Raw genomic sequence first — 16,276 nt, forward strand, 5'->3', positions numbered from 1 at the left:
CACCATGCCATCAATTCCTAACAGTTTATCCCAATCAAATTCATTAACCAGTATTTCTTCATCAGGCACTTACAGAGAAGAACAAGAGTGCAGTGTAAGTGATAACAGCACTTTTTAAACATTTTCCACCCATAACTCCAGTTTACCTCATAATTTTTTACATGATCCTGGATATATAGGTATATAAAATAAGTATACAAATAAAACATTTACTGATAATAAATCACAATTTTGCATATGTGATGAGAATTGAGTGCATCAAGTGATGAGAACCCATTTGGAATTGCAAATCATAGTTTGAGAAACTGGGGAGATATAATACCTGCCCTTGATGAAATTTAGTGCTAGATGGTGGATGGCCCTTAATTTACTAGTTTTGAATCTTTTCACCTTTTCTAAGCGGAGGAAGAGCATTCAGTATTTTCCAAGGTTTTTTTCACTTCTAATCTTAAATTTCCTGCCTATATTACCATCTCCGTTTTATATATGACCATGTCTCTTTCTCTCTCATCCAGAGAATATAGGAGGCAGTACTTTCTCCTTCAGAATAAATTGCTTTAACAGAGCTGGTGAGCTCACAGCCTGAGGACTCAATCTTAGCCAAAGCCACCTTCACCTTCCTCTCCCCATGACCCCAGGTCGGCTTTCCCTCTTGGAGCCCATTAGGCTAAGTATTTCTGTTTCAGCTCTTCAATAGTCCTCCCTCTACTTCCATCCCACCATGTGTAAAAGCAAGCATACCGAAATAAACACACAATAACTCACACCCAAGGAGTGTCTGGGTCTGGGGGCTGGGGAAGGGAAAGTCAGAAAGTGAGGAAATAACCTGAGGCAATGAGCACTGACCTAAGTAAGATTCTCTGAATAGAGAAGAGGGAGTTGTAAGGACCAGAATCCCAAAGGTCCAGTTTATTCCATTTTGTCTACATTTATATAATTTGTGTTTACTAAGCATCCAGGGACTTTACATTTGTATTTAATCAACAAATCTTCCCAATTGTCCCCAGACACTATGCATGGTCATTGGCACTGAATGTGTGGAAAGCAAATATTTTGCAAGAAGTTTTTAAAAGATCATTTCTCCTAAATCCTTGTTCTTTCTAGTCTCTCTTTCCCATGTACATGCACTTATATATACAAATACATTTGCACACATGTATGTCTATATAGATGCAAGTATATGCTTGTATCATCATAAGCATTTTCACTCTTATATCTCTGGCATTTTCTATCCTCAAGGGTTTGGTGGACTTGGAATCAGAAATTCTGGTTTCATATCACCAGAGATACTTTCTAACTATATGATCATAGAACTTCCTGGGGCTTAGTTTCTTGTATGTAAAATGGATATTATGATATTTGTACTACTTACCTCACAAATGTTGTGAGAAAATCTTTGATTACATTAAAGTTCTCTCTCTCTTTCTCTCTCTCTCTCTCTCTCTCTCTCTCTCTCTCTCTCTCTCTCTCTCTCTTTGTGTATATCTGCTATATCTCTCACTCTTTCTCTTTTTCTCTCTGCCTGTCTCTGTGTCTGTCTGTCTCTGCCTCTGTATCTGTCTTTGTCTTTGTCTCTGTGTCTGTGTTTTCTTCTTTTCTGTTTCACTCTCTCTCTCTTTCTCTCTCTTTCTCTCTCTCTCTCTCTCTCTCTCTCTCTCTCTCTCTCTCTCTCTCTCTCTCTCTCTCTCTCTCTCTCTCTCTCTCTCTCTCTTTCTATATATATATATATATATATATATATATATACACACACACATACATACATACACATATATACCCATGTATAGTATATATGCACACACATACATATACATAATCTACATAATTTTTATTATATAAAATTGCTCCCCAAGTTAGGGATAAAATGTGATCATATTTGTCAAGAGCTTTTGTAAACTTCAAAACTTTTTATTATTAAGTCCAGTATTAAATTGTGTGTGTATGTGTGTTAGAGGAACAATTTAACTAAGTTCAAAGAAACTTACCACCAAAAACTTGATTACCAAGTAATTACATTTTTTGGCCATAGCAACTCACTAACCAATCACCAATTAAAAAAATATATATAGGACAATTGCTCCCATGCCAAATCTCTTTTCTCCCCAAATTCCAAACACTTCTCTAATACTGCCATTCATTTCTCATCTTTCACTATACTGTCCCATTCCCATTGTCCAATGCCTCCATATGATCTTTCAAAATAATGTTAAAGATGATAATAACACTAATATCAGTGATATAACACTTTAAAGTTTGTAAAGTGCTATAAATGTGTTTTCTTATTTGATCCTCACAACAGTTCTAAAGTGTTATTATCACTATTTTTTGATAAGGAAAGAAAATGGCTTGCTCCATTCAAACAGCTAGTAAATCCCTATTCCTGCTTCTCTAATGTCCAATCCCTCTTTCTGAAACTCTCCCCAGTTCCCATCCCCCTAACTCTCATTTATCTCTTCTTCCAACACCCTTGCACTCCTTCCTCCCATGCACAATTTTTCCATCTTTAACATTCCTATCCTTCCCCTTAACCCCCCCCCCCCAGTTCTCTTCCTCCAAAGCTTCCCTCCCACATTTCATTGACTCCATTACCCAAAGGGACTTTTGATGCATGCAAATAACTACAGAGTTTATGGCCTTTCTGGGATGGTTCATTTGGAGTTCAGTCCTCCCTTTCCCTGGAAGAGGTCTTCTAGGATCATTTCATTGGGGTCAGCCTAGTAAACCCACAGATGCCCTGGAGTGGGGGTCATTAGACAAAGACCTACCAAAGAAAGAGAGAGTGTCTGGAGTTTCATTGTGGGCCTTCTTCTGAAGCTTAGGACAAAGGCTGAATCCTCTACATACATTTCCTGTCTTGTGAGCAAAGTAGGAACACAGCCTCTTTATTCTAGTTGAGTAAGGGCAGGCACCTCAAGGGAACTTGGACAAACCTTGCCTTGACTGTGACTCCAAGAGCCACAGAGGTAAAGATTTTTAAATTGGGAAGAAGGACTTTCAGTGACCAACTAGTTCAGCCACATCATTGTAAAGATGAAGAAAAAAGTGTTGGACCAGGAACAGGAATTAGGAAATTGTTGCCATTGTACTCCACTCTTCATGAACCTTTTTGTGATTTTCTTTTAAGAGATACTGAAATAGTTTTGCCATTTCCTTCTCTAGCTCATTTTACAGATGTGTAAACAGGATTAAGTGACCTTCCCAGAATTAAGTTAACTGTTCAAATGTTTGAGAGCAAGAAGATGAGTTTTTCTAACTCCATACTTAGTGCTCCACCTACCACACCACCTATTTATTCATTAGGAAGTTTGAGTTAAGATCTGTGTTCCTGTCCAATCTCAGACACATTATCTGTGTGCTCCTTAATTTTCTCATTAATAAAATGAAAATAATAACAGTACCTTTGCCTAATGATTCCCCCCCCCCCACTCCAGGGCATCTATGGGTTTATTAAGTTGGCCCCAATGAGATGATCTCAGAAGACCTCTTGCAGGGAGAGAGAGGACTGAACCCCAAGTTGGGGATAAAATGTGATCATATTTGTCAAGAGCTTTTGTAAACTTCAAAACTTTTTATTATTAAGTCCAGTATTAAATTGTGTGTGTATGTGTGTTAGAGGAACAATTTAACTGAGTTCAAAGAAACTTGGCACCAAAAACTTGATTACCAAGTAATTACATTTTTTGGCCACAGCAACTCACCAATCAATCACCAATTAAGCATTTATTGAGTCTATTAAATGCCAGGCACAGCCAATATCTATCTCATAGAGTTGTGGTAAGAAAAGAGTTTTGTCAACCTTCAAGTGTTATAATTTTTATCACATGAATCTCTAGTTTGAGACAGTTGCTGGGCAGCAAATATACATAATAAAGGCGGTAACATGGAACTCGCTTGCTTCACCTAATTTCTTTTTGATGCCAATCAGAATAGCAAAGATCATCTTGGGGTCCCAACTCCCATGGGTCTTTCTTTTTGAATAGTGACTAAAATGTATTTTGTGGTGACAAGCTCACAATTATGGTTAAGTAAGAGTTATAAGGACTTTTCTAATTCTGACTCAAATAGTTGTCTGGGATCACATGCCTAAAAATATATCAAATAAAAGGAGCAATAAACAGAATTGCTAATCTCAGTCCAGAGTCATTCTGCTGGCTGTCATTTTTTGTTTGCCCAAATGTGGTAGTTTTAACTTTCAGGTGTTCAGTAAAACAAATATCAACACTGAATTTCTTCACATAGAAAGAAAGACTACTGGATAACACTGAGGAGTTAAAAAATGGTGACTTGTGTACATTTGGCAATATGTCCTTCTATATGAATTCCCTCATCTGCACTCTAGCTATACCAGTTCCTGATAAGTTTGCTTCCACATGTCTGTATAGGTTCTTGTCATGAGTTCCTTCACACATGTTATTTAGGCCATATGTATTCTCCATTTTGTGTCTTCCATGCATGTTCCTCAATCGATGTATTCTTATGTACTATCAATGTGGTAACATGGGAGTATTCCAAGTAGGATTGGGAGAAGGGTTTTGTTTGCTTGTTTTTGTCAATTTTATTTGTCAAGCTACTTGATTAAATATAATATTTTGAACTGAAATGTCTTTTGTAAAGCTGGGTAAAGCAGACAAAGGTGAGGATCATTGTGCCATGATTTTGAATGATAATCCACAAATTGTCTTACTTGTGTGCCCTTGTGTGAAGGGGATGTCCCAGGGGATACATTATAAACAAGATAGATACAAAGGGGAAAAGATGTGGTTAGTGAAAAAGCTAATGCTAGAATCTGGGTTTCTTGATTTCTAGACTACTGAATTCCCTTATCTGATAAGAGAAAATATATTAAGTACCTCCTTGATGTACTGAACTCCTCCTTAGGAGAGAAAACAAAATGAATAAGAAATGCTGTCTCCCTCCAAAAACCTTCCAGTTTTGCAAAATCATAGTGCTGAGATATTGTTTATTTTTGGAGAGGAATAATGATATCATAGGATAATGTCTTGACTTGTGCATGAATTGGATTTAGTTATTATTGAACCAAAAGAAAAAGAAAAAGATGATGGTGATAAAGAGAGGGAAGAGATAGAGGAAAAACATATTTCCTTCATCATGGTTCCTTGTGCAACTAATGAAAAGCAATGAGAACACATAGTTAAATGTGATAGAAAGAAAACTTTAGGAGAAAGCAGCAGTTTTACTAAACTTTCTGTTGGAGGAGTATACTATCTCACTGTTTAGTGAACAAATTAGACATCTATTTACTTGAACAGCTTCTATGGGTCTGGGCTGAGTGATTCAATGCTGTTTTGTTCCTTTCCTTCTCATTTTTACTATCCTTCATATATGGTAAGGTTTCCCTCTACATTATCACCTGCTGAAATTTCTCAAAGCGCAGCTTATACATAACTTTCTTCATGAAACTTTCCATGATCATTTAAACTAGAAGCTCTTTACTTTGATCCATCAAGCTGTTTAAACTCTTGTTCACTTATCATATTCTAAATTTTATTAGAGTTGTCTGTTTACTTGTCTTGTCTTCCCCACTCCCCAAAATTTTATGCAGGCAGGAGTTGTATAATTTTTCACTTCTGTGCACCCCAGTACTTGGGAGAATGCCTTGCATAGAATAGGTACTTAATGCATATTTGTTGAATCTGTGGTTTTCCCTATAAGCTACTATAGCCAATCCTTAGGCAAAAAGAGCCAAGTGTATCTTCTCATGTGTTTTAACCATCAAGGCATTTGGCCTGGACAGACAAATAATGCTTCCTATTAATATATAACAAATCCATATGGGAAAAAATGCCTGTTCTTCCCCTCCAGATGGCACAGCCTAGTGGGGACGCCTCTGCTGGCCTTGAAAATGCTCTACAGGCCAGGTGGGTGGTTTATTTCATGGTCTGGGTGCAGTCCAGGGTGCCTCTCTAGGGGACAGGCCTAGAGCAAAATCTTTCCATCTCTACTGGTGGCAGTGTCTGATTCAGGGGTAAGGTCTGTATTGTGGGCCATAGGCTATCCTGCCCAGGCACGGACAGTAGATGAACTGGTTGGGTGAATGAGGGCCGGGAAATAAATATTGACTTGGGACCTAGCCCTGAACTTTCATCGAACCCCCAGATTTTTGGAACTTTGGCTCAAAAAGTTTGGATCTGCCTCTTACTACGGAAAACTCTTCCCCCACCCTACTGCGGTAAGACTGGTAAGGCCAGCTGTGCTGGCCACAGAGCTACCCTTCAGTCCCAGATCCAAAGGACTAAGGTTTGAGGGTTCCAAATTCTTATACCAGCTCTGTCATTGATTCACTTCAAGGGATATTAATTGGGAGTGTGTATAGTGGTGGGTAACTTCCTCTGTGCTTCTTTCTGGTTCTTACACTGAATGGCACAGAGTAGAGTTAATGCCAATTGGATGGGAAAGAAATGATATGTATCTTAAAATGTCTTTGTACTTTCTTAAAGTTTCAAATGATGGTTATGGTGCTGATACTTTGAATGTATACAGCCCCTTTCCTCCAAATTTTTCAAAAAATTTTGATTTTGATGTAACCTTATTGTTCTTTTGATATCTCCTTGGAAATATTTAAGTGGAGGCTGAATGTTAGAGAAATATTTCCTGTGTTGAGAGAGAGATTGAACTGGTTCTTTCCAACTTTAAGGTATTTCTATGATTCTTTGAAGCAGATGAGGAAACAGATTTCCAAATCAAATCAACAAATATTTGTTGAGCACCTGTGCTAGGGACTACAGGGAAAACAAAGACAAAGCTCCTCCACTCAGGAGTTTGTATGCTAGTTAGAGAAGGAAGGCATTTTTTTTTTTTTTGCCCTAAAGTTGTATAATGATATTGAAGGATAGAACCAAGCTTTTCTCTCTGGAGCAAGTAACTCTAAATAAATTATTTAAGTGTTTCTTTTAAACATAACTATATGCTTACATGTATATATCTGCACCACATCTGTGTTTGATAAATGTTTCATCTTAATAGCAGAATGAAATATTGAACAAAATGGAAAAGAAGTAAATGATGGAGAAATGAAGAAATGGTAGGGGCCATGAGCTATAATCAAAAGTTCCCGCAGGCGCTATTCTATTCCATTGTGGTTCAATACAAACTGAGTAAATTAAGAATTAGATTCTGCCAAACATTAGCTATTTCCTTTCACAAACCAAGTGACAACAGATCTAAATTTCAGTTATACTAGGAAAGAGCTGGATAAAATGGAGGAAGAATCTCGTAAGTGTGCCATTTATTGGAGCAAGGGCAACAGGCTTCCTTGCCCTAGAAATAACAGGATCACATGTTTACAGATCTGGAATGAGATCTTAATTTGATGCCTTTCTTATTTGGACTAGGAAACTAAGGCCCAGAGAAGGAATTTGTTCAGGGTCAGAATCAACCCCTTGTCTCATAATTCCAAATCCATCTCTCTTTCCATAGTAGTGATTTTCCACTGAGAAGAATAAACTCATGTCTGCACTGAATTTAAGGGCTTTCTTACTAGGACAGATAAGGAAGAAGGTGGGAGAGCTTGAGAGAAGGCTTCCAAATCTGGGAGTCCCATAATCCTGACTGTTTTATCTCTTAATTTGAAAGCCACTAGAGGGCACTAGACTACTATGTGGATAGAGCATCTGTGCTAGCCATGCAGAGTACTGTTCAGAATTGAATATTGTGTTGACGTTTGTATTACATTGACACATGAAATCTTCCCAGTGACTTGTTCCTTGGCATATACTAGAGCCATGATGTGCGATTAGTGAATTTTGTCAAAACGAAACACACACATGTACAAACACATACAACACTCACACTCACATAACTATGGAGCACATTTTCCTATGAGGAACTTGGATTCTGGTGCTTGCAGCACAAGCCAGTTGTATACTGAGAAAAAAAGAGCAACATCTATTTGTTCCCCTCTTTCCGCTATCCCAGACTTCCATCCCTACAGCCTTTTAGTCATACTGGGCTAGCTTGATCAGCCATGAATCCTAGAGAAAGAGGGAAAATCTACATGCCAGTCTTCAGGTTCTAGCAACATAATTTTTAAAAACAGAAAATCTAGGACTCCCATCCAATGGAGAATCTATGAACTGCTCATGCTCCAGTTAATTGAAGAAATTATATCTGGGTCAATATGCTTGCATTGGTCACTACCTAGTCTTCCCAGAGTTCACATTTTGTTTTATTATTCTCTCTTTCTATTCTCTAATTGGCTAGATTCCCAGAATACTAGTCTCAGACTACAGAAAACATGCTCAGAGCTCTCACTCAGATAATATGCTTTGTCAATATATTATAACTAATAGAAAAAGTGAAAATTCAGTCAATTTACTGGTGATTTAGCTTATGGGATGTGAAACAGCCGGTTTGTCTGTTTCACTGAGACTGTGTCTATACAGTACCCAAGCAACCAGTCAATTAGATCAACTTATTCAAACAATAAGTCAAATTAGGGACAAAAATCAGTCAAACTAGTTGTTTAGTACCATGGAGACCAAACAACAGGTCTACCGACAGAATTTTTTATGCATTTCAACAGTCATGTTGGCATTGTGTAGATACGACCTGGGTTTGCTGATTCCTTTATAAGGAGTTGGCTGGTTTTGGAGGAGGTCATTTATACCATAGCTACAGAGTCACATAGAAACCAAATGCAAAAGACATGGAAACAAGTAGATGGTATCCTATTTTTCATTAGGTCCCATGTGGGACTTTTATTAGGTGTGTGGTCTTGTTTATGGAGATCCTGAGCAGATGTTTTTGTAGGTCCTTGTCTTATATGCCAGAGCTTTCTTTCATGGTTGACATAGCCATAGGTGGATGGTCTGCTGTGCTAGATTTTTCTCAAAACAGCAGCTCTGGATCTGTTCATATGAGAACACACTTATGTATGTATACATATAAATGCTCATGTACATGCACCACACAGCTTTTCTTTTTTTTTTTTTTTTTTGTGGAGAGATAGTAGGCAGCTCAGACTTTTGTCACCAGTATTTATAGATTCTAGTACAGTCAGCTTATCTTAACACTCAATACTTTTATCTCTGAAAGAAAGAAGAGGAAGGTCCTAGAAGCTACTTCAATTATATGGAATTATTTTCAACTCGCACATAATTACCAGGTCCCTGAGTTCAAGCATATCCCTTTACTCTCTTTTATATACTCTCTTCTACGTCCATTCATAAGCCATCATGTTGTGAAATTCCTGATACTCCCTCAAATATTCTGAGTAGACTTTTCAGCTATGCCAACAGTTCTTAACTTGGAGTCCATGAACTTTAAATATATATATATATATATATCCTTGTCTCTGTCTCTATTTCTATCTCTATCTCCATCTCTATCTCTATCTCTAAATCAAGCAATTGATCAATAGATGACTATTTCAAAACAATTTGTTTCTTAGAGATAGTTATGCAGCAGAATAGATGGAGGGTTAGTTCTAAAGTCAAGAAGAGCTCAGGTCAAATCCAGTCTCAAAATTTATTTTTTTCTGCGTGACTTTAGGGAAAACTAACCTCTTCTGCCTCAGTTTTTTCAGTTGCAAAATGAAAACTAATAGCACCTACTTCCTGAGTTATTCTGAGGGGTTATTCTGAGAATCAAATGAAATAATATTTGTAAAATATTTAGCATAGTATCTGGCAAATAATAGGTGCTTCATAAGTGCTTATTCCCTTCATTTTGTATTGAATTTTATGCATTTAAAAACATTATTCTTAAAAGGGCTCCATAAACTGCATACCAGACCACGAATAAGGGTTCATGGTACAAACAAAGGTTAAGAAACCATGATCTATGTTATTACGCGTCTCCTGCCTCTTCCCATGTTTCTGTTCCCTCTATCAGCTCCTCAATTACTTCATAAAACCCTCAGTACTCTCACCTCATATGTTCTAACTCACGCACCCAAGTGCTAGTTCTTATACCAAGTGCCCTAATATCAGTTAGGAGAGCCTGCCTCCTCTCATCTTAAATGAGCCCAAGGCAGAACTGACAGCTGTGCACTCTTGCTGCCTCCCACATACAGCTGTTCCCTCTTCAGACTATTTCTTGGAGAATGACAACAGTTTGACCTATGCTTTGTGAAGATATCTTAGTTCCAGTGGTAAAAGAGACAAAATGAAAACCTCTTGGCCAGTCTTGGTGGCTGAGACTCCTGGAGTTCCCCTAGATGATGAGATTGTCATGGTGAAAATATCAGGCTCTTTTGACTACAGGATGGTGCTATCCTACAGCAATCCTTGACCACCAAATCTTTACTGGGTCATACCTATGAGAGCAGTGACTGATTTCCATTTAAGCAAGGAGAATAAAAGAAACCTTTTGTCCATGACAATTTGTATCCCTGTCACAATAAATATACTTGTTTGTCCCTTTTAATCAACTGTTACATCTTTATCTCCAACATCGACATGGTCTTTGAATCCCATTTATTCAGTGATGACTCTGTGCCCCATAACTAACCTCAAAATCCCACATTCTCCTGGGTTCTTCACTATTTTTCCTTGATCTTCTTCTCTTTTTGACTACCATCTCCTGCATCACCCATGATTCTGGATTGTTTGTTTAGTTTGACATATTGCTTCTTTTTTTTAAACCTCCATCACAATTCTTTGATTCTTGGCTTCCAACCCAATATCCTTGATTTGCTTATGTTCCTAGCTCTTCTTAGAGTGTCCACCATTCTAGGAAGGCTCTCTCCAAAATGCTGTCCCTATAGGAGACCTCTTTGCATGAGAGAGAGATATGATGAGAAAGGACAATTGTCATGAAGTCTTATCTTTGCTCTTCTTTTCCTACAGTGAAGATTTTGAAACTCTAAGCCTGGATTCTATCTATTTACAATGAAAATGATATTCTTAATCCCAGCCAGGAGGTAGTTCAGAAGATCTAGAAAGGGAATAATTAACAGCTACAATGAACTAAATGTTCACACTGACTGGCATCTAAGTAATGACTCAGTCCTAGGAAGGTTGGGGGGGGGCATTAAGGAGAGACAGATCAGCTGGTTCAGAAAAAGAGTAATGAAAGAAAAGCAAATTCCAGGAGCCAAGATGGCAGAATAAGCAGTAAATCACCATAACTCTCCCATCTTCACCTCTAAACAACCATGAAATAGTGACCCCAAACAAATCCTAGAACAACAGAATTGGCAAAAAGATAGGGTGAAACAATCATTTAGCCTAAGAAATCTGGAGGGTTGGCCAGATAAAAGGGGAACACTGTCCAGGATAAGAAGTGCCCCATCAAGCCAACACCTCGCCCCACCTCAGCAAATCAGCTGGAGGTAGAGCCGCAGTGGAATGGAGCAGACAAACACCCATACCAGGATCTCCCCTCAGTACAACCAGGGAGGGAATGGATAGACTCCAGTCCTGAGAACCACCAAGTTCTTTAGCATAGTCCTGGAGAAATAGGCGGTCTCCAGTGGTCAGACAGCCTCATACTTCAGTGTAGATGCAGGGAAATGTGGAAACATCTTACTGTTATTAGCACACTCCAGATACCGCCATGACTCTGACTCAGCACCATCTAAACTGCCAGGCACCTACAGCCTCCAGCAGGCTTAGCCACCATATCTTTCTGTGGGCAGATTTTTTTTTTTTTTGCTATTCTTTGCTCATTTTTTTGACCTTTTACTTTTCTTTTAATTTTGAGCTCTGCTTCTATGGTACAACAGGCACTTTCTCATACTTTTTCTACAAGGAACTGCAGACCCTGGCTTTTTACCTGATGCTGCACTAACATTGTCCTAAATCCCATGGGTGACTCTCAGGTCTAGTACTGCACTGAAGAGATTTGGCAGAGAGTGGCTTACATGAACTGATGCTGAGTGAAATGAGCAGAACCAGGAGATCATTATACACTTCAACAATGATACTGTATGAGGATGTATTCTGATGGAAGTAGATTTCTTTGACAAAGAGATCTAATTCAGTTCTAATTGATCAATGATGGACCGAATCAGCTACACTCAGAGAAGGAACACTGGGAAATGAATGTGGACTACTTGCATTTTTGTTTTTCTTCCCGGGTTATTTTTACCTTCTGAATTCAATTCTTCTTGTGCAACAAGAGAACTGTATGATTCTGCACACATATATTGTATCTAGGATATACTATAACATATTTAACATGTATAAGACTGCCTGCCATCTATGTGAGGGGGTGGAGGGAGGGAAGGGAAAAATGGGAACAGAAGTGAGTGCAAGGAATAATGTTGGAAAAAAAATTACCCATTCATGTGTTCTGTCAATAAGAAATTATAATAAAAAAAATTAGATTTGGGTAAGTGGAATCTAATGACTCTATGAGACATCAAGAATTAATCAAACAAATTCAAAAGAATGAAAAGATGGAAAAAGATATAAAATACCTCATAGGAAAACCAATCGACCTGGAAAATAGATCCAGTAGAGACAATGTCAGAATCACTGAACTACCCAAATTTTTTAATCAAAAGGAGGTCTTGGACAGTATATTTCAAGAAATTTTCAAGGAAAACTGCCCTATTTCCTAGAACCAAAGGGCCAAGTAGACATTGAAAGAATCTACTAATCATCTGAGGAAAGAGATCCCCAAATAAAAATTCCAAGGAATATTACAGTCAAATTTCAGAACCATCAGGTCAAGTTAAAAATACTGCAAATGGTAAGTAAAAAAAAAAAAAAAACAATTCAAATATTAGGAAGACACAATCAGGATTACATAGGATTAAGCAGCTACAACATTAAAGGGTCAGAGGTCATTGAACATGATATTCTGGAATGCAAAGGAACTAGGACTGCAACCAAGAATCACCTAGCCAGCAAGATTAAGCATAATACTTCAAAGGGAAAAAATAGTCATTCAATGAAATAGAAGGATTTTGAGTTTTCTTAAGGCTAAGACAAGAATTTAACAAAAAATATCAAGGCCCAAAAGAAGCTTAAAAATATAAAAGGGGAAAAGAAAACATGAGGGATTCAATGGAGCTGAACTGTTTACATCCCTGTTTGATGCTTGTAATTCTTAAAAATTGTACTAACAGTACAGCTAGAAGGAATATACATGGAAAGAGAATACAGGAATAAGGTGAATTTGAGAGAAAAACATGAAAAATGATTAAAGGATGAGACAGAGAAGCACATTGGATGCTGAAGGAGGGGAGAAATAGAATGGGGTAAATTATTTTATATGAAGAGGCTCAAAACATTTATCAGAGTAGAAGGAAAGATGGGAGGATAGGAGATGAATATCACTTAAACTTTACTATCCTCAGTATTGATTCAAAAAAGGGAATAATATACCCAATCACTTAAATATAGAAATCTATCTTACTGAATAGGAAAGTAGTATAGGAAGAGATTAAATAAAGAAGAGCTATTGACAGAAGGAAAAGAAGATCAAGGGAGGTGATACCCAGAAGTAAAACACTGGTGAGGAGGGAAAGGGGGAGAGAAGAGGACAAATAGAAGGAAAAATAGGATGGAGGGAAATTTACAGTTAGTAGTCATAACTGTGATTGTGGATGGGATGAACTTTCCCATAAAATGGAAGCAGATAGCAGAATGGATCAAAACCCAGAATCCTACAATAAGTTATTTATAAGAAACACGCTTTAAGTAGAGAGACACACAGAGATTAAAGGTAAAGGGCTAGCAAAGAATCACTTATACTTCAGATAAGGGAAAAAATAAGCAGAGGTAATGATTCTGATCTCAAAGAAAAAACTAAAATAGATCTAATTAAGATAAGGAAGGAAATTACATCTTGCTAAAGGGTACCATAGACAATAAATCAATATCAATATTAAACATATATGGACTAAGTGACTTGATATCCAGATTTTTCAATGAGATGTTAAATGAGATATGGGTTCATGAACAAATGAGATAGAAAGCATTATTAAATGTAAAATAGACAAATTTGATTATCTTAAATTGAAAAGCTTTTGCACAAAGCCAATGCAATCAAAAGTAGAAAGAAAGCAGAAACCTGGGAAGCAAGTGTCTCTGAGAAAGATATTTCTAAAATATATAGAGAACTGAGTCAAATTTATAAGAATGCCATCCATCACCTCTTTGATAAATGGTCAAAGGATATGAACAGGCAGTTTTCAGATGAACTCAAAACAATCTATAGACATATAAAGAAGTGCTCTAAATCACAACTCTTGAAGTACCACTTCATACCTATCAGATTGGCTAATATGACAAAAAAGGGAAAAAAAGATAAATGTTAGGATGTAAGAAAATTGGGACATTAATGTATTGTTGGTGGAGTTGTGAAATGATCCAATCATTCTGGGGAACAATTTGGAACTATGTCTAATGGACAAAAAAAAACCCCAAACTGGAAAGACTGATACAAGGTGATACAAAGTGAAATAAGCAGAACCAAGAAAACGTTGTATGCAGTGACAGCAACATTGTGTGATGATCAGTTATGAATCACTCAGATTTTGTCAGCAATACAATGATGCAAGAAAAGTACAAAGACTCAATGAATGAAAATGCTATCCACTTTGAAATAAAGAATGGATAGACTCTAAATACAGATGGAAGCATACTTTTTTCACTTACTTTATTCTTTTTCATGGTTTTTCCCCTTTTGATCTCTTTTTTTCTTTCACAACTGTGACTAATATGGATATATGTTTTACATGATAGCACACGTATAAACTACATCAAACTGCCTAACATCTTTGGAGAGGGAAGGAGAAAAAACTGGAACTCAAAATCTTATAAAAATGAATGCTAAAAATTGTCTTGTAAATAAGAAAAGATAAAATATTTAAAATAAAATACTATTTTAAAAGCACAAATGAAAAAGGAAGAGGAACTACATAAAAAGAAATATTTTTAGTTGCTGGGTTTTTTAGTAGCTAAGTATTGGAAATCAAAGGTATGCCCTTAAGTTGGTGAATGGCTAAACAAGCTGTGATATATCATTGTATAAGAATATTACTGTGCTTTGAGAAACTATAAGCAGGATGGTTTTAGTAAAGCTTGGAAAGATTTACATGAACTGATGCAAGGTGAAGTGCGTAGAAATAGGAGAATATTATGCAAAATAATAGCAATATTTTTCTGTGAAGAATTGTGAATGAACTGGCTATTCCCAGTAATACAATAATCCAAAAAACACCCCAAAGGACTAATGATGTAGCATACTATCCACCTCCAGAGAAATAACTAATATTATTTGAATACATACTGAAGCTTGTTGTTTTTCACTTCCTTTCATTCTTTTTCTTTCATTCAATTCTTCTTACACAAAATGATTAACATAGAAATAGTTTGCATGATTTAAAAAATGAAATCAAAACTTTTATGATTGGTAATAGGGTGGGGGCTTATGAGCAGTTTAAGTGATATAAAGAGGACCAATCTTAAAAAATTAAATTGAATTAATTTTTTTTAAAATGACATTTATCCTCAGTTTGGGAAGGTTAATATAAACCACCAATACTAAATGATTAGATAATTAGCTGCATTCAAGGGAGACCCCTGGAGCCATTTAAAATCTAACCTCAGGATTAGTGCAAAGAAATTCTGCTTATTTGACTAAACTTCCAACTACTCAAGTTCTCCCTGGATTACTTCTTTTTCTTCCTTCATCATTTCCCCTTCTATTCCTCCCTACAAAGTCCAACCTTCTTTACTCCTTACCTATCATCCAACATTTCTCTCTTTACTCCCTGGTTTTTCATAGTATAATATTTCATAGAAAACAAGGAATTGATAATTCTAGTTTTTTCATATCTTCTCAGAAGCAAACACTGGAGAGGAGCTCAAAGGGATTACTGTTCTCTTCTTAGGTTCTGACAAAGTAAAAATCAAATCTCAGAGATGCAGGTATCTCTAAGAAGAATAACACCTATTGCCCTTGAAGTAAAAATCTCAACTCAGTGTCTCCATGGCCTTGTGGAATAACCTATGTAGAACAAACCTGCATTCTAATGACTACTTCACCATTAGTGTTTAGAAGCAGGAACTATAAGCTTTTGTGGTTATTGTGACATCACCCCTCCCACTAACCAAGACTTGATCACAGTGCTTGAAAGAGACACACAGATACAAAGCAAGACAGAGACTTAAAAATGATTGAGATATCACATGAAAATTAAGAACAGAACCAACATTCAGCCCATCTTATCAATGATAAATTTCTGGATATTTGGTTTGATTTAGAGAAGGCATTTGCTCACTAGTCTATGTACTTTTGTTTTTCCTTTGGCAGAATCTATTTCTAAATCTCTCTCCTCTCTGTCTCTGTGTCTCTGTCT

General features: G+C 36.9%; 1 long non-coding RNA gene across 1 annotated transcript; it reads right to left on the reverse strand.

Annotated features, from left to right (window-relative positions):
- Window positions 1–8,659: 8,659 nt before the first annotated feature.
- On the reverse strand, window positions 8,660–15,944 carry LOC116422229. Its single transcript, XR_004232792.1, has 3 exons — window positions 15,660–15,944; window positions 10,471–10,733; window positions 8,660–8,867 (listed from the first exon to the last, which is right to left on the reverse strand). It is a non-coding gene; the product is annotated as an uncharacterized LOC116422229 (long non-coding RNA).
- Between the last annotated feature and the right edge of the window lie 332 nt (window positions 15,945–16,276).

Source organism: Sarcophilus harrisii, chromosome 3 (assembly GCF_902635505.1).
Source record: "Sarcophilus harrisii chromosome 3, mSarHar1.11, whole genome shotgun sequence".
Classification (NCBI taxonomy): Eukaryota; Metazoa; Chordata; class Mammalia; order Dasyuromorphia; family Dasyuridae; genus Sarcophilus; species Sarcophilus harrisii.